The sequence below is a fragment of the Prosopis cineraria genome, unplaced genomic scaffold, assembly GCF_029017545.1.
Source record: "Prosopis cineraria cultivar Desert tree isolate PC_DT_omini unplaced genomic scaffold, ASM2901754v1 PC556, whole genome shotgun sequence".
In the NCBI taxonomy this organism is placed as follows: domain Eukaryota; kingdom Viridiplantae; phylum Streptophyta; class Magnoliopsida; order Fabales; family Fabaceae; genus Prosopis; species Prosopis cineraria.
In genome coordinates this window covers 1-19,540 of record NW_026555881.1, presented here as the reverse complement: position 1 = coordinate 19,540, position 19,540 = coordinate 1, and the positions used below count along the sequence as shown (strand labels likewise).

Genomic DNA, 19,540 nt, shown 5'->3' with positions numbered 1-19,540 from the left:
TCTTATTAAACCACAAAAGGCCTTGAATCAAGTTCAAAAGGACCTATTACACCTTATTGACCACACTTCATCACCTACATACATGTATATCAAATCACATTTTACAAAATTTCACCACTTAACACAATTTAGCTCACTTAGCCTTTTCTCACCACAAATTCATTACTTTACATATTCATAACATATTCACAACTTAATCTTAGGCCCAAATACTCATTTCATCACATAATTTCACACATAGGCTAAGATTCACAATTATCATCATAAATCTCTACAATTTCTCTATTACACTACTCAAAACATACATGCGATTCTTATGACAACTTATATACATAATTTCCACTAAGGATTCACTTCATTACACAAACTTAAAGGTCTTGTAGTCATAGCACCACTATGCTGGTCTAGACCCTTATTTCTGATCACCACTTTGTATTGTAAAAATGTAACCACGAGAGTGAGATAAAAATCTCAGTAACAAAATAAGTCACTACTATTGACTATTACATTCAACTATATAAAAGTAAAGCATAATATATCTTTTAACATAGCATATATCAGACATTTCATTTTAAATTTCTACTACATATGTCAATTCACTCTTTTTTCACTTATTTTTCACTTTACACTACTTTTCTACATATAGCATGATTACTACCGATCGAACCTTCAAATCACCCTAACTCAAAATTATAGGCTCCCCTTATACCAATATACACTTTTATTGGCCTTGAACTCACATTTAGTGGTAGAATTACCCAGTCAAAGGTGTTCTATCATACTTCTGGATTATGATTTCTCCCAATACACATAATAGAGTATCGTTAACTCTAACACCATATCACACAGACATTAAGGAGTCTAGATCTCTAACACTGCACCTTAATAGGCATTAAGAAGATAATCTCTAATACCATACCTCGAAAGGCGTTAAGGAGATATAATTCTTTAACACTGCACCTCGTCGAACACTAAAAAGAATAACTTTTCGAGCTAATCATAGGTTCCATACTCATACATGTATCCACAACATATAGTGTCTATATATTTATATATCTAAAGTATGAGATCACCTATTTTCACTCATCTATTCAATCAAAAGATATTTCGTGCAACATTCACAATATGTCATAAATCATGCTTAGTTTGAAACCATTTCATGCATTAAATAGCATACTCACACATAGTTACAATAAATAATCAAACAAATGAAGTTATTCGGTTACCTCAACCCTTTTGTTAATAGAAAGGTTACACGTGGATTTATATTACCACAACAACTTGTTACAAGCTTCCTTTCTCAACTCACTCACGGAATACGCCAATCTATACACAATTTAGTCAATTAGTCTAAATTGACCAAAAGTGCTTAATTACTAACTATGACTAAAACTAGCTATTCATTCCTCTCCATTTATCCATTCTAAGTTCATTATCATTAAATTATCACTTTACATTACCTCATATGATCCCATTTCAGCTAACCAAGATTTCCACCCCTATTTTCTTACATTAGGGCTAAAATAAGTTTACGGGTTCAAAACTCTATTGTTCAGCTCTAAACTAGTCGTAAAGCTCTAACTTAACTCTCGAGAACCTTTTTATTACTATTGGATAAGAATTAAATCCCTTAAATTTTACCGATTCAATTTCTCTTAACTCATATTCAAAGAAATTTTAAAATGGAAGGTAAGAGTTATACATAACTTACTTGATAAGCTACTAGTCGAAGATGCTTTTCAATGCCCCGAAATAGCTTGCCTTAGCTAACCTTTTACTCTTCTCCACTCCATCCCATGTGTTTCTGATTTCTCCCTTAAATTCATGAAATTTCATGACTTAAGAAGTCACTTTCTAGTCCATATGCCATGGTGCAAGCAACATTTGTCGTGGCACATGGTATAATGAGAATTATTCTCATCATGCGCACTCATTTAGACCCGAAACATGATCTTTCCACCCACATTTATTCATTTAACATTAAAAGACACAAATTATCAAGCAACCATCTAAATTCTTAATCATTTACTAATTACCACTTTACCCCGATTAATAGCTAATTAAAGGATTAAGAAATTCAAGATGTTACACAAAACACTCCTAAACCACCAATGTGGCAAACCCTAACAGAGCAAGAATGAGCTCCTTTGTTTTCCTCTTCTTCCTTTTCTGACTTCTATTTCTGTTCGTGAGTCACTTATCAGAAATTTTGGCCACACCATGGCGCATGGTACAGAAAAATCCTCTTCCTTCAATTGTTATATGTGCACTACGGCAAATGTGTCACATGCTGCCGTATATGGTACAAAGGAACTTCATTCATGTTTTCTCCTTTTGAGGCTAGGTAGCCCAACTTCACTTCAGACCTATAGTTAGGGCTGAAATCATAACTAAATGCACTTATTATAGTTCTCCAGCTACACATCATGTCAAATCACTTGATAATCATGGTTAATTTATTAGGGTTAAATTTCCTTGGGATGTTACATATTTCATATCACAGTGAGGTAAGGTGCCTTAGTAAACTCATCCATGCCTGAATTAGAAGTTGCCCATGCTTGTTTTAAGCTTACAATGAAACTTGGTGTTTCAACCTTTATCAAACATGGTTAAACCCAAATAGTCTACGCTTGGATTAGGTGAAGTGTTAAGTGAGCTAAAGTGAAGTTAGCTCATCCATACTTAGATCGTACTTGTCCATGCATAAATGAGAGTTCTAATAGTATTTAATGCATTTAATTAAAAAAATGCTTTATCTATCTTAGATAATTTCAACATGTCTTCGTCGAATATTTTGTAGTTTAGGAATGGCAATTTTTTAGGTTTTTTCACTATTGTCATATCCAACTCTTTAATGCATTAAGGATTTTGTATTTATGTAATGGTACATAACCATTTAACTATTATAAATGCTAAATACTAATTGACTACCACTTGGCTTCTGCATCACATACCAATTACCTCATGTTTTTCCTTCTTTCTTGATATTGTAGTTTCTTCAGTCTTTATCAAAATGTGGTGGATCAACTAATTGGATTGTATAAACAAGTCAAAATTGAGGATCCCCTTGAAAAGGGGACACTTGTTGGGCCAGTACATACTCACACTTTAGTGGAAAACTTTAAGAAGGGCATGTTTTGTAATGATATGCTTGGCAGAAAAATAAGTTTGGTAATGATATTGATAATCTCTATTTGTTTAGTGTATGCTTGAACACTGCGGTACTTGAAAACCATTTAAATGCTTGATAATCTTTATAGCTATTTTAATATTTTCATGTTTAAATTTATTTTCTTGCTATGTTGTTTTATATAGGTATTTTTTAGATAGAAGATAATTTAAATATATTGTTGTCTAAACAAGGAAATTTTTTTTGTTAGGAGCTATCCTAAAAACTACCCTAGTTTTTTTTTAAAAAAATGTCATATATCTATACTGGTTATAGTCATAATCAGTGTAGATATGTGACATTTTTTTAAAAAAGTAGTATACATACACTGGTTATGGTCACAACCAGTGCATATATGTGCATATCTATATCGATTGTATGATCAATGTAGCAATTAACAAGCTTTTTACATTGATCTTATATACGCCGGTTGCAAAACCGGTTTTGATAGCCAATTTTAATTAGCACAAATATCTCTTTTTGTATTAGTGTGGAAGGAGAGAGAGAAGTAGAGACACTTCTTGCCTAAAAAAGGTACCAACAGGACAGGACGGTGTGTACAGTTACAGCATGGCTTTAGTTTAGAGTCGATAATTCAGGCTGGCCATGCTTAATTTGGTCTGGGTTTATTCAAATCGAACTTAAAGTATTCTGTTCTTTTAAAAAAAGATTATATAATTAAGCTCAATCCTAACTTTTTTTGATTGGGTTCAGGCTATCTGTTGGGCTTGATTAAAATTACCAATTTGGCAGGAGGCATGTGTTTCAACCTCGTGAATCTATATATGTACATGTATGTATGTATGTGTCTTGACTCTATTGTTTTTTAGCCTGGCGTCTCAAATCAGACTGGTTATTGGACTTAGCTTGTGTATTGGACAACGCGTCAACTACAATCACAACACGAAAAGTCATTTTCTAACAAGCTCCACGTGCAAAACAGCACAGCTTTGAATAAATATGTGGTCTTGGGTCTGTTTGGTTGGAGGTAAATGGAGGGGAGGGGAGGGGTTCTATTTCTCTCATTTAGTTCAAAATATTTGGAGGGGAGGGGAGCCAAAATTTTGGCTTCCGTCCCCTCCCCTCCCCTTATTTTGGCTCCCTCCAAATTGAGGTTTTTTAGAGGGAGAGTTAAATTTGTTGACTAATTTACGCTCATTATTTTTATAAAATTACGATATTGCCCTTGAAACACAATAAAACCGTCTAACTCGCAGGACCTCGCTGGCTTTCTTTTTCTTCCACAAGCTCGGTCTGTCTCGTCCTCTTCTTCTCGCTTTCTCAAAGCTCTTAGTCTGTCGGAGCTCTCGCCGTGCGTCTGGTCTATCGTGCTCGAAGCCCCGCCATGCGTCGTCCCATCAGGTCCTCCTCTTCGAAGCTCTCACCGTGCATTCTCAGGTCAGATTCTTCCTCGTATTTGCTCGGTCTATCTTTTCTTTGAATCGATCTACTTGATTATTGTTTGCTCAATCTATCTTTCGTCTTGGTTTTGATTATTGTTTGATTTGCTCAGTCAAATTGTTTTGTTTTCTTCATCCTGTCAGATGCGTGGAAGATTGTTCTATTTTCTTCATCCTATCAGATTATTCTGTTTTGATTATGGCTATTTTCTTCTTTGCTCTAGTTGTTTTGTTCTTTTTCGTGGGAATTGGAAAAGTTGGGTCTGGTATAGGGCAATGATAGATAGAGATTTGATAAGAGAGGGACCAGGCTAGGGAAAGGGAAAAGCTGGGAGGGAGATTAAAACCAATCCTAAAAGTAATTATTGGGTTAAAAGACAAAATAAACCAAATAATGATACAGGCAACGTAAAGTTGACCCATGTATCAAAAAGCCTAGAGTCCATTGGCCATCAATCTTATCCTGACGAGTAACATGATATCCATGTAAAAGTTCAAGCTGGTCCACTGACTTGCAAATTTTAAATGACAAGTATTCATGAAATGATACACAAAGTACAAATAGATGAAGATGAAAATTCAGCCATAAGCATGGGATAAGAAATAAAGAATTTTGATACTAGGAATTGGTTCGATAGATAGAACATAGGATGAGGGAAGACTATCTAATGTGGTGAACATCAACAATATAAAAATGCAAATGGCCCAGTGAGAATGGCTGAATAAAAATAGCAAAATTGAATTCAGAAATGAGAGAAGATTATGTAACACATAGGCATTATAACTATAGGACACTAGTATTTTTCCCAATTAACATGCATTGGTCCCAGATGAATGGAATTGAAGTTTCTCCCACTTTTAATAAATAACTAACTTAAACTAATTTCCTTGATTTTTGCATATTACCTATCTAGCTCTTATATTTAGGACCAGAGAATGTAATCTGTATTTTGTATCTGGTGTTTGAAAAGTAACATTATCTCTCAATTCCATATCATTAGACAGAGATTGAAATGGTGGAAAAAGAATAATTTAAACAAAGCCAGTAACACTGCAGAATCTTTCAATATTTCCATAAGAAAAACATTTGGTAATAGAGCTTCAACAAAAGCTAGCCAAGTATCACCAAACATAGTGCTTCTATCACAATTACTATATTCTAAAATTTAGTGCCAGAAAGCATGATTCTCAAAATTATATAATAGAGCTGCGAATCAAAATGGCTGGTTCATTTGTTAATGATACAATTCATGCCTCATCATAAGAGTGTGGGTTTGAATATTTTAAGTAAATCCTCATAATGTAAGGATTTTGCTGGACAGTTCATTAGTATACCAAAGAATGATGAGGCAAGTTTAACTTGGTTTGTGGAATGTGGATGATAATAATGGAGTATGGCGAAATGAAGTGTACTTGATTGGTCATAGAAGTGAAGAGAGATTGCTTTGTATACCACAGAAATCTTGTTTTCTACTTGTACTATATATGATCATTGTTTTTGGCTGATAAAACTGAATCTTTTGCTCTTATTTATGATAATTGTGGCTTATTTATTGATTTTCATTATTCTTCTTGATTGCTTTGTTAGATGAGCAAGAAATCTGAAAATCTTTTACTGGTGCAACATTGGTTTGAATTGCGTCGAAGAGCACTAACTCTTCTTACTTGTGTCCTTGTAAAAGTATGTGTAAGTGACGTGTTCAAAAAAAATAAGTTACAGCTTGAGTGGCAAGAGAGAAATGGTATGTGAGAAATAAAGAGCTGAATTAGTAATTGTCCCTCTAGTTGAAATATCATTAGAATGACTCCTAGAACTTTTTTAGAATTATGTGGTATGTTAGAAGAGGCTGGCCTGCAACCCACGCGATGGTCAAGTGTGGAAGAAATGGTTGCAAAAACTCTATACATATTGACACACAACGTAAAAAATCATGAAGTGAATTTTTGGTTTAGTCATTCTGGTGAGACAATTAGTTGCCATTTTCATCAAGTTTTGACAGCTATCATTGACTTAGAAGAAAAATTTCTTGTTCAACCTAATGGCTCAACCATCCTTCCTGAAATTGAAAAAGATAAGAAATTCTTCCCATATTTTAAGGATTGTGTCGATGCTATTAATGGAACACATATACGAGTCAAGGTGCCTTCTTTAGATGCTCCTAGATACTATGGTAGGAAGGAATTTCCGACACAGAACGTGTTAGCAACATGTACCTTTGATCTAAAGTTCACTTATGTGCTCTCTGGACGGGAAGGTACTGCATCTGACTCAAGAATCATTAAGAATGCATTAACACGAGAAGATAAGCTTATAATTCCTGAAGGTAAATATTTTACCAATTTTGATAAAGTTTATATTTGTGAATGTAAAATTATTATAGTAATTATTTTCCTTTATGATAGGTAAATATTACCTTGTCGATGCTGGATTCATGTTAACAAGAGAACTTATAACACCTTACTGTGGAGTTCGTTATCATTTGAAAGAATATTCAAAATAGAATCCCCCTCTAAATTATAGAGAGTTATTTAACCTTCGACATGTAAGGTTATGCAATGCCATTGAACGTGCTTTTGGTGTTTTGAAAAAAAGATTTTCTATTCTATCCAATGCAACTGAACCTACATATGGAATCAAAGCACAAAAAATGATAATATATGTATATTGCATTCTTCATAACTTCCTTGTGAGTATGGACCCTATTGAAGATCTTTTAGAGGAAGTTGATGCTGTTTTTGCAAGAGAAAACCATTCAAATGATAATAACCGTGCTCAAAGAGGGGACAATAATGAGGCTGCTCGAGGTGAACTTATTAGAGAAAATATAGCCAATCAGATGTGGGCAGATTATCAGGAACATCTGGCTGTTCTTGAGGATGAACTTGATGATTGAATTTTGATTTTCTCAATAAGTTAGACTCTATTGTATCATTATAGACATTTAAATATGTTGTATTATTACATTGACTTATATTGAGTTTAATTGAAGTTTGATCAGATATTGAAATTTATTGTTTTATTGACTTTTATTTGTTTAGTTTGCTATTGAAATTTGCTTAGCTTTTTATATTGGGATTGGTATTATGTGATCGTATTGTTATGTGATAGGATGGCACCAAACAATAATAAGGAGATTGTGAACTGGACAAGATTAATAGATGATGCCCTCGTTGATGCTTTCATGAATGAATATAATGAGGGTCACAAAGTTAATGGCACTTTTACAACTATAGCTTATGATAACATGTGTAAATATTTGAGTGCTTTATTCGATAAACAAATTGACAAGGAAAAGGTGAAAAATCGATGGAAGACTTTAAAGAAAAACTTTTCAGATGTTTATGACATTTTCAAAAGTTTGAGTGGGTTCGCTTGGAATCCAATAACTCAAGTATGGGATGCTGAGCCTGAAGTTTGGGATGCATTAATTGAGGTAAATTTCTTACATATGCATTAATTATATTATTATTTAAAAATGAAAAAGTGTGCATTTGCAATTGAATTGCTTTTGTAATTTCACTTGTTTCAGGCTAAACCTAAAAGCAGTATTGTGGAGAACTACTCCTTTTCCAAACTATGAAAAAATGATGATATTATATAGAGTAGATAGAGCTAATGGAGATGAGAGTGAGACAGCCCGTGAGTGGAGAAAGAGACGTCGTTCTTAGGAAGAAGTCACTGAAACTATCAATGACATTAACAATATTGTCTCACAAAATAGAGCCACAATTAATGCTGAGCTTAATGGACAAGAAATCTCTCCGGGACAAGAAAACTCACCTAATCAAGAGCACTCACCCACTATTAATAGTGCATGTAGTAAGAAGACAAAGAGGGTGTCTAAGGACAAGGAGGCTAGTCTAAATGAGTTGACGGGAGCAGTGTTAGCTGTGGCTGAGGCAATTCAACAAGGAAATGTGATGATAGGATAGAGTTTCAAGAAGGTGCCACAATTGTCAGGTGAAGAAATTTGAAAAATGCTTGAAGAGTGTGGGATTGATGTTGCAAGATTACCTGACATATATTGGTTTCTTATGGCTGATAATGATAGGCTGAGAGCAGCAGCTCAATGTCCAGCACCAGTACAGAAGGATGTGATAATGAGGATGTTTTATAGTTCTAATTAGATGATAACTTTTATTGATAATTTTTGTATATTTTGTTAGCTAGATGTCAAAATGTGGTTCTTAAGCATGATCAATATATTAGATGCTATTGCCCAATACATTTTGTTATTAATGATAACAATTGTTGCTCAATTGTTATTAAGGACTAGTATTGTCTTGTGCAATTATTGGGGGTATAAAATCATAAGTTTCATTGATTTTTTTCACAAAGTATTGTTTAATATTTAGATTAATTTACTAATATAATTATTTAATAGTATTATTTAATTTACTTATTTGGGGTGAAGGAGTAAAAAAATTTGACAAGATTAGGGTAATTTTAAAAAAAATTATACAATTTGAGTTTATATGTAAAATAGATTTGTGTGATAAAATGTTAAAAAAATATATTATTGTACAAGGGTATAATGGTAATTTAATTACTACCTTCCCTTCCCTCCCCTCCTAAACCAAACAAAAGATTAGTAAAAACCCCTCCCCTCCCTTCCCCTCTGATCAAACCAAATAAGCTATCTTAAAAACCCTCCCCTCCCCTTCATCCCCTCCCCTCTCTTCCAACCAAATAGGGCCGAAGGGGTAGAATTTAATTCAATTACTTTTGAATTCTTACTTTTTGTTTCAAATTTCTACAGTTTAATTCAATTACTTTTTTTAAAAATTACTTTCATATTAATATATATTTATATAATTTTTTATTTTTAAATTGCATTTTAAATATGTATTTATTTAATATATATATATATTTCCAGACTATTAAAGGGGTAGAATTTTTTTTTGAATTCTTAAAATTTAACATTGTCGTTAAATTATAAAATTAATCAATTGTATGCTCATTGTTTAAATAAAATTAAATTCATTTCTTTCTTAATTATAGTAATTACTGTTGAAATGTTAATGAATAATTGAAAAAGACATATAAATAAAATGTAAGTTACGATGAACCTGCTATGCCAAATAAATGCTTTTCTTATGAATTTGTTCCCTGAACAGTGGAAAATAAAAAATGTGGACGTAGAAAAGCAATTTTCCAATATAATGGTAAAGAAATAGGAAAGAGAGGAGAAAAATGTAAAATACCAACGTTTGTCCTAAAAAATTGGAAATTTTATTCCATTTAATTTTTTTTTATACCATAAAGAGTATAGATTCAGATGACATAAGAAATTATCTCCTTGAAGTGTTGTAAGTAAATGATAATTTTTTTTTAACTAAGTTACGGTCAAGACTGAAACTCCCAATAATTTATTTAAATGATAATATCTACCATTTACTTATTTTTAATTAATTATTCCATTTAATTTTATTCGCTGTGAATTTCATTAGATAGGTTTATTGATTTTGTTTTTATTTTGATAGTCATATCACTTTGGCAAATTGAATTTAAAAACTCAATTCAATATTCGATTAAAAAAAACATGTCAAGTCAATATCAAACGGATTTTTCATTAGACATATATTTATATTATATATATATATATATATATATCAATCAATATATCTCGTAAAACCTCCACCAAATCATGTCATTTGAAACAAAAATAATTATGTTAAGAAAGATAATTTCAATTAAATTTGACAAATGCCGAAATCTACCCTCGATCGATTGAGAATTTGATTCTTAACATTTATACTGTTGAGCGAAATTCATCATCCATCGTCTTTCTCTCTCTCTCATTTTGAAAAATAAGCCTATTATTGTCATTTCTCTTTTAAGAGAGATTGATTTCATTTTCCGACAAATGATACCTATGACGCATTAAAAGATATAAAATGTCTAATCTTAAATATTATGTATTATTTCAATTGAATAAAAAGTCAAGTAAATAGAATATTCATTTTATATACCTACATATGTCAATCAGCATATCAATTAGGACAGTACAAGAGTTGAAGACGCTGAATTTTGATTTAACCCAAAATTTAGTCTCTTTCATCAGAAAAATTAGGTTAGGTGACTTGTAGTTTAGTTTTATTTAGTGATAACATAAAAATTAACAAGACCGATTTTGATTCATAGGATTAGGAGACTGGATCTTATTAATCTATATATCCACTTAACTATTTTTTTCTCCAAGAGGAAGTAATAATTCATTTCAACCTAATAAACTTAATAAGATAATAAATAACTTATAATCATAATAATTCAAAATCATTTCCAACAAGAAAAAAATATTTCAGTTACATTCTAAATAATTTAAATTTATAACTTCAACAAAAACAATATTTAACAAATTTCAACAACACTACCTTATAATAACAATTTAGAAATAAAATTCAATAATCTTCATGCGATCATCTCCTTATCGTCAATTACACTTGAAGCATTTGTTAAAAATAAATAAATTATAATTATATTATACAAATTAATAGGACTAGATTGGACCAAATAGTCTAAATGCCCAATCTCTTGTTCAATCTAATCCGAAAAAATAGCCTGATCTTTTTAATTTTTTTTAGTTTGAAGGACAAGTGTTTATAAGACTAAATAAGATAGGACAATCTTAGGTTGGATTGAAATAAAGGACTTTTACATAGTCCTAATATCAATATATCAAACAAAACCAACACTAAGTCATACTCTCTTCAATCCTATTTATTAAATCTCTACCAACTTCATCAATACTAATATAATAAAAGTATATAGAATAATTGTGAATGAAATTTTAAATTTAACCCTCAAATGAAAAGTCAAAATATAGTCAGTGAATAAATTATTATTTTTCAAAATTTGTCTCTCATACTTTGATAGGTATGAGACAAAGCAGAGATTGAAGATGGTGAGAGATAGAGTATAATTTGAAGAGATTGAAATAAGCCCAAAGTAAATTTGAGACAGGTGGGTTAGAAATGTTAAAGGATTAAAGGTATTTTAAAAACTTTAATGTAAAATGCAGAGAGTCATCATCTCTTGGTGACTTATATTGCGAACAATAATTCCCTTCTAGAAAGCGTCTAATATGGTGGACTAGAGGAAGTATCATTTAAAATAGAACAATTGTGTCAAATGAAAATTTTTAGAGAGATCTAATGCATTAGATCATTTATGGACCATCAATAATATTAGAACATTAGGTCGCATTAATATATAAATTAATTATGATATCAATAATAATAGAGAGAGAAAGAAAAATAGGTATTCTATTATAAAAATAAAATAATTAAAATAACCCTACAATGTATTTTATTTAATTGAATTAAAAAAAATTTATTGAATGAATCATGAATGATATTGTATATTGAGTTTATTTAAAATTTTTCCGTTATTGAGAAAGGTAATTTCACCTACATTTGATAATGTCTAAACCTACCATACCTAAATCAACTTTGAACAGTTGAAAATTTGATTCTTAAGGTTTTTACCATAAAAAAAAATCTACCATTCATCCTCTTTCTTTCTCTATTTTTTTGGCTAAAATACATAAAATTTTTTTAAAATTGTGCAACAATTGTATATAACCTTTTCGCATTTAAAAGTTTAAAATTAATCTCTCTAATCTTTAATTTTATTTTACAAAACCTCTTATTGTTAATTATATTATTTTTTATGAGGGTTAAAACGTCATTCAACTAAAAATATTATTAAACAAAAATATTATATTGTATAACTATTTATATAAATTTTTATATTTTTGGGGTAGTTGAGGCATTCGTAGTAGCCAAAACAAATGTTATTATCACCATATAAATTTTAATTATTTACTTTTGTGTTATTGTTTTTTATATTTTTTTTGTTATCAATGGTGCATAGTTTTCTAATATTAAAAGATAAATTAATCTAAGATGGTAATATTAAAATTTTTAAATATTTTAGCTATGTGCATTACATTAATCTAACATGAAAACATAAATAAAAATTTATTTTTTAAAATAATAAAATTTGCACCTTGATAATAAAAAAATATGGATAAGACTAATGTAAACATAAATATTTAAAATTTTATACAGTGGTAATAATATTTTTTTTGTTACCGATGTCTAACTATTCAAAAAAATATAAAAAATTATTATAAATAGTTATACAAAATAATATTTTTATTTAATAACATTTTTTAGTTTACTGACATTTTAATCCTCATTAAAAAATAACATAATTAGTAATATAAAGTTTTTAAAAATAAAATTAAAGATTAAGGAGGCTAATTTTAAATTTTAAAAATGAGGAAGGTTATATACAACTATTTCAAAGTTTAATAAATTTTATGTATTTTAACCTTTTTTGAAAATAAATTTATTATTAGTCCTTTCTACTTCAAGGGAGATTAATTTCATCTTTTGACAAAAGATACTTGTAATATTAAAAAGTATAAAATACATAATCTTAAAATATTATGTTTTATTTTTAATTAACACCTAACATTTTTAATTCTTGTATTATTTTTATAACTCTTTATTATTTAATATACCAGTTATCTCTCTAAAATTTAAAAAAAGAGAGAGCAGATAGAGTCTAGTTGACAAGAATTGCTAGTCTTACAAAAGGTTTTAAGTTTGGTTTTTAAAATGATAATAGATTTTTTTTAAAATAAAAAATGATAATTTAATCTCTTGAAATATAATAATTCTTTCAAAAAAATTTAATTATTATAAAAAATTTTGATGAAATGATAAAAATATACTTTAATTTAAAAAAGTGAAGAAAAATGGTAAGAGAAAGTTATGAATATTTAAATCATTTTAATCATTTATTGAATTAAGCTTGTAAATTTTAAAATTAAAGTTGTAAATGAAAAAAATTTATTAACCCTGCTTATTGAAAAAAAATGGTGAGAGAAAGTTATGAATATCTAAAACACTTTAATCTTTTATAAAACCAGATTTATAAATTTTAGAATTGAAGTTATAAATGAAAAAAAACTTTATTGCATTTTATTGATTGAACAAAATGATGGGAGAGAAATTAAAAAATGTCTAAACTACTTAATCATTTGTTGAAATAACATTATAAATTTTAAAAATGTTGTGAATGAACAAAATTTTATTACACTTTTTTAAATTATAGAGCATTTTTATTTAATAAAAAACTTTAATAACAATGAGGTATTATTTTTTTTAATTTTAAAAGGATTTATTTATTATTTTTTCCATTTTTATTTGGCCAGACATTTGTCAAATGTACGTCCCCGGTATTTCGACAAATATAAAAAAAATGTTTGATTCTAAATAATGACCTAAACTTTTTTCGGTAAAAAGAAGAGCAGTTTCAATGTTTCATGAACAAGAATTGATTGAATTGGCCGGACGATGGCGGGATATTAATCAAAGATTTAGACACGAAGGCGAGCGAGATTGTTTAAATGGCGGCGAGTAGCGAGGGTAACAGTACAGTCAACGCTCTCGTATTGTGTAAAAAGTCGTAAACGAAGCTTCTTGGTCCCAGGTTTTCTGTGTCTTTTCTTGAACTCTCCGTCCTCTCTCTCTGTTGGCAGACATTCCCCTCCTGCTTCATTTGCCTCCTCGTCGTGCCTGATCACTTCGAGGCTTTTGGCAATGGCAACGATCAGTCTGTCTAGGGGGATGTCTTTTTTAAAATCGGACGCCACCAGACCTTCTGATCTCTCACATTTGAAATACGTGAGTGTTCCCGGTGTTTCGTTCTGAACCCAGAACGGAATGTCTTCGCCGAAAGTTTTTGCCGGGCCGTTGGCGAGGACCATCGAGCACGCCCAGAGAAGCGAAATATCGTCCCCTAATGGTTCTGCGACCATTGTAAGTTTGATTTTGTTGTTTATTTATTGTGTTCATGAGTTTTTTTGTGATGCTCTGTTTGCTCTGGGTGTTTTCTGTGTTGTCATGGTGATGTGAAAAATTTAAGAATATAACTTTTTCGTTGGCTACGTAAAAATAGGAGGTTTGAACAGTGATTTGTCGCTTTGTAATCAATCGACTGAGGTAAAAAGGTTTATGACTAACATTGATTTGAATTTGTGTTTTTAATTGTTCTAGTAATTGGTCCAGGAATAATACAGTTTACCTTTTTAGTCTCAATCATAACATCGTTCGACCATATGGCTATAAGCCTTTAACTTGCGCTTCGGTGATCGTAGAAAGTTCGGAGAAAAAAACAAAATAATAGGATGAATCTGAATTATTTCGATATCTTTCAATCAATGAATTGCTAGGATCTCTGCTGCAACTGCGCATTAAAAACAAAAATAAAAATAAAAAAAAATGAGAAAGAAGGGGTGGGGCCGAGTAATACGAATTAGCTGTTTTCAGAGTTTAGTAATAAGCTTGGTTGTTGATGTGTGATATCATGTAATATTGCGGATTGTCATAAATTTTACATTGGATATTGATATTCGTTGATATTTTACTTGATTTAATCTCTTAAATAGACTTGTATCGATGATCTAATATGAATGATTACTGAAGTTTTATAGCTTTACAATTTTTAACTGAAAATTTTTGAACTTCTCACACTTACAATTACCAAGCACTGATTACTGCCTTGTAGTTATCCTATGCGTAGGCTTGTTGTTTACTGAAATAAATTCCTAAAGAGTCATTTATAGGAAAATTTCATCCCTCCTCCTAAACTTTACTTGGAGAAGTAATACTATATTAACAATACATTCTAGTTCTAGACTCATGCTACACGTTGATGCAGAATTTATCTGGATGTACAACTAGTTAAAGCTTCTTTTCTTTCAGAGTAAGAATAATGGTTTATCATATTTCATGACTGGCATAATGAAGACAAATCTTCTATGTTAAGGGTTTGGTGATATTAACTAACACTCACACATAAATGTAACTATATATACCCAAGGATTGGTATATTTTGGCATATTTAAGAATAAAAAATACCGAAGTCCTATTTGAACAGTGTTTAAACATATTTGAAAAGAATCTAAGAAGTGTGAAAACTAAAGATTTATTGCTGTTTTAAAGAGTACATTTTAATGCATTGAGTCTCATTATTTGACACATGCAACATGGATTGAGCTCTAACGAGAATCTTGGTACTTCAAAGGCCCTGAAACTGCTACATCTGGCTTCTTCTTTTTTGTTTTCCCAAATATTGTCTGTACTGTTAGATGGGATCATCAAACCATGAAATATGGTTTACAGTTTCTAATGCATATTCTAAATATTTGCTGTCTCATTTTCTTAAACTAGGTCGAGGCAAGCTCTTTGCTGGAGCTGCAGTCTCTGCATCATGCTGTGGGTCAGGCGGGGGCAAATTCAGATGCACATAGGAAGACTAAGATTGTATGTACAATAGGTCCTTCTACCTGCTCACGTGAAATGATTTGGAAACTAGCTGAATCTGGAATGAATGTGGCACGTTTAAATATGTCTCATGGGGACCATGCATCACACCAGAAAACCATCGATTTTGTAAAAGAATACAATAACCAGTTCAAAGACAAGGCTATAGCTATAATGCTTGACACCAAGGTAATCTTTTCTCTTATCTGTATTTCCACTCTCTCCATCTAATTGCATTTCAACCATTGAAGCAGACCAAAAATATTAAAAGTAGAGGAAGACCAAAGAGAACACTCATGTAAATTGTTAAACAAGGACTTTTTAGTTAATAATATTTTCAAAGGCTTAGTTGATGATAAAGTACAATGACATTGTGCAATCCATGTATCCAACCCTACTTAGTGAGATAAGGTTGTGTTGTTGCTGCTGCTGCTGCTGCTGCTGTTGTTGTCATAGTTTGTCCTTGTTTTCTTATCTTTAGGTGAAGAGAATTATCTTGTTAAATGTGCGCGCACGCACGCCTGCACAGATGGTAAATGTTCACTTATGTAATATGGTAAATGCTGATCACCATAAAAAATAAATAAACAAACAAACAAATGCTTAGACTTCAATGCTCGATTTCTGCCTGCACTGCCTTTGCTTCCCTTTCTCCAGTCATACTGCTTATTTCCTTTTAACAGATGCATGAGCTGATTTTCTTCACAGGGTCCTGAAGTTAGAAGTGGGGATGTACCTCAACCAATTTTTCTTGAAGAGGGACAGCAATTCAATTTCACCATTACAAGAGGGATCAGCACAGATGACACAGTCAGTGTAAACTATGATGATTTTGTGAATGATGTGGAGGTTGGAGACATAATACTGGTTGATGGTAAGTATGAACATTTCTTGCATGTGTTGAAGACAAGAAGTGGATTGTGTATCGTGCATGGCAGAAATACTGCTACAACTTCTGTCATGTTTAAAACTTGGAACAAAACATATATTGTAAATTACTGAATATTGGATTGTTGCTGCTGATTCTATGCTGTGTTTGAGCAGGCGGAATTTTGTCATCTATTGTGTTGGTGATAGAGTACCGGGATAATGGGTGATGTAGGGTATTATAGAAATATTAGGAATAATTATTATTTTCAAGTTATTTTAGATATTATCTATTTGATAGTATTTTTTAGATTTATTTTTCTGTTTTGTTGAGTGGTCCTTAAATTTAGGAGTACTGGGTATTGTAGATTATGTTTGTCATTTTATTTATTTATTTATTTTTCTAATAGTTATGCCCCATTATCTGAGTTATGGATTAATGGGAGTATTTTTGGGAAATATTAATCATTTTTCTGCCTATAAATACTGAAGGCACAACATGTAGAAATCATCTGGAAATATGATCATTGTTTGTTATATCAGTGGAGATTCTACTTTGCCTTTATTAATCATATGAGTTTAAGATTCTTACTTATCTTCTATTAAAGATTTTCATTTATCTTTATTAATGATGTTAGATTTTGATTTCATATTTTAATAAAGATTTATCTTCCTTATTTATCTCTACCTATCTTGGAGCCTATCAGTCAAATGATCCCTGTCATTAGTAATAGATTTTGATGATTTGAATCTCTCAGTAGCCCTAGTTTATTAAATTGGTGCATTAATTATCGTAGATAAAATCTGAGCTGCATCTGGTATGTGTTTTATAGGTTGGAATGATTTCTCTTGCTGTCAAGTCAAAGACGAAAGACTTGGTTGAATGTGAAGTGATTGACGGTGGAGTACTGAAATCTCGGCGTCATTTAAATGTTCGTGGAAAAAGTGCAACACTTCCTTCCATAACTGGTATTATTCAGTTTTATTTGTTTATCGCACATCATGCCTTTCTTTGTTGGCGTTTTTGTTGTATGAATTGTTTGACATTGATAATCTCTTCTTTCCTCTATCATTTTCACAGACAAGGACTGGGAAGATATCAAATTTGGGTGTGGATAATGAAGTAGATTTTTATGCTGTTTCATTTGTGAAGGATGCTAGAGTGGTTCATGAGTTAAAGGACTACCTGAAAAGTACTTTTCTAGATATCTATCATCTTTCTGAGCTTATTCTCTGGGTGTGTGCTTCTGTGTGCGTTAAATCTCTTCCTTCTTTTTTCATAATAAAATTATTATAAACCTCTTTTATAGGTCCACAATGCCGATATACATGTGATTGTAAAATTGAGAGCGCAGATTCTATACCAAATCTTCAATCAATACTTTCAGCTTCAGACGGGGTTAGCTCCTAACTCAGATTTTTGGCTTATGTTCTTTAAAAAAATTGTGTTTTCTTGTGCTTGCCTGTTTCTGTTCTGTTGCCAATTTATTTGTTTCTTAGAGGGTGTACTGTAATGGCTTTTCTTGTTTTATATTTATGGTTAACTTATCTATGCAAAAGGACTATGTCATGCACATGCATAGTCCTTAAATCCCAATCTCAAAGATTTGATCAATGCACTCTTCATTAGACATCTTGTCAGCTAAAAAAATGCAACTGTTTGACATAGCAAAATTGAAAAATTGTATTGTTCATGCCAACTGAGCTCTTGCGGAAACTAATTTAGCTTAGTCAAAATTTATGCCTGGTTTCTCCATAGCGGTCTCAAGCCTGAACTCTATTCTGGAGTAAATATATCAAACGCAGTAGAGTGTGATATCATGATCTTTATCTACCATGTAGCTGATAGAGTGCGGCGATCTATATATTGTAGAGGGAATAAGAAAGAGTGGAAGAAAGTTAACACCAGCTCCACAAGAAGCAGTCAGTGTCAGTTATTAATAGGGAAAATAGCAACCAAGGACCCTCAGTAGTAAATTAATATTAGTCAAGGACCAATTGACTTCAAAATTACAATACATTTTTTTGGTCCTTGACTGATATTAATTTGTGAGGTCAAAAGACCAAATTGCCCCTTAAGTTAAAAAAAAAAAAAACCCACCTCCCTATTGTAGCCGGCGTTGGCTGCCGGATTGCTGTCGAACCCCTGCCTGGCGGGAGGGTTGTCGGTGTCCAGAGTCGCTGGCGGCTGGCCATTGGAGCTCCAATGCCAGTGACATTTATTTCAATAAATATTTGGTTTAGGTGGTCGAGGGAGGGTTGATGGGAGAATGACAAAGAGATCCCAAAAGGATCAATTAATTCAAGTTAGGTCTTAATTGTCAAACTTTAGAAATTTGCAACTCAATTTTTTCAATTTTAAAATTATGTTGTGATGAATTTTATAACTTGTTTTTCAAATTTAACATGGTTGTGAAAAATAAAAAAAAATTATTTTGCCTGTTAAAATTTGGAATACATGTAGCAAATTCATCACAATGGAGTTGTAAAATTGAGAGATTAAGTTGCAAATTCCTGAAATTGGCACTTGGGACCTAACTTGAATTAAATGATTTTTTGGAACTTCTTTGTCATTATCCCGGGGTTTGATCCCTTGACCCCTTGGCCATTTAGAAAGCTTGGTGGCCACTAAACCACCCACGCCCTTTAATTATATGTGTAAAGAATAAATAAATAAATTAAATAGTAAACAAAGCTTCTATTCACTTCCATATTATAATATAAACAATATTTTCTTTAATTCATGAACTGTGATTGTTATTTT

At 31.3% G+C, this 19,540-nt stretch overlaps 1 pseudogene; it reads left to right on the top strand.

Moving 5' to 3' along the window:
* Window positions 1–14,292: 14,292 nt before the first annotated feature.
* Window positions 14,293–18,175, top strand: LOC129297558 (pyruvate kinase isozyme G, chloroplastic-like; annotated as a pseudogene).
* Window positions 18,176–19,540: the final 1,365 nt, after the last annotated feature.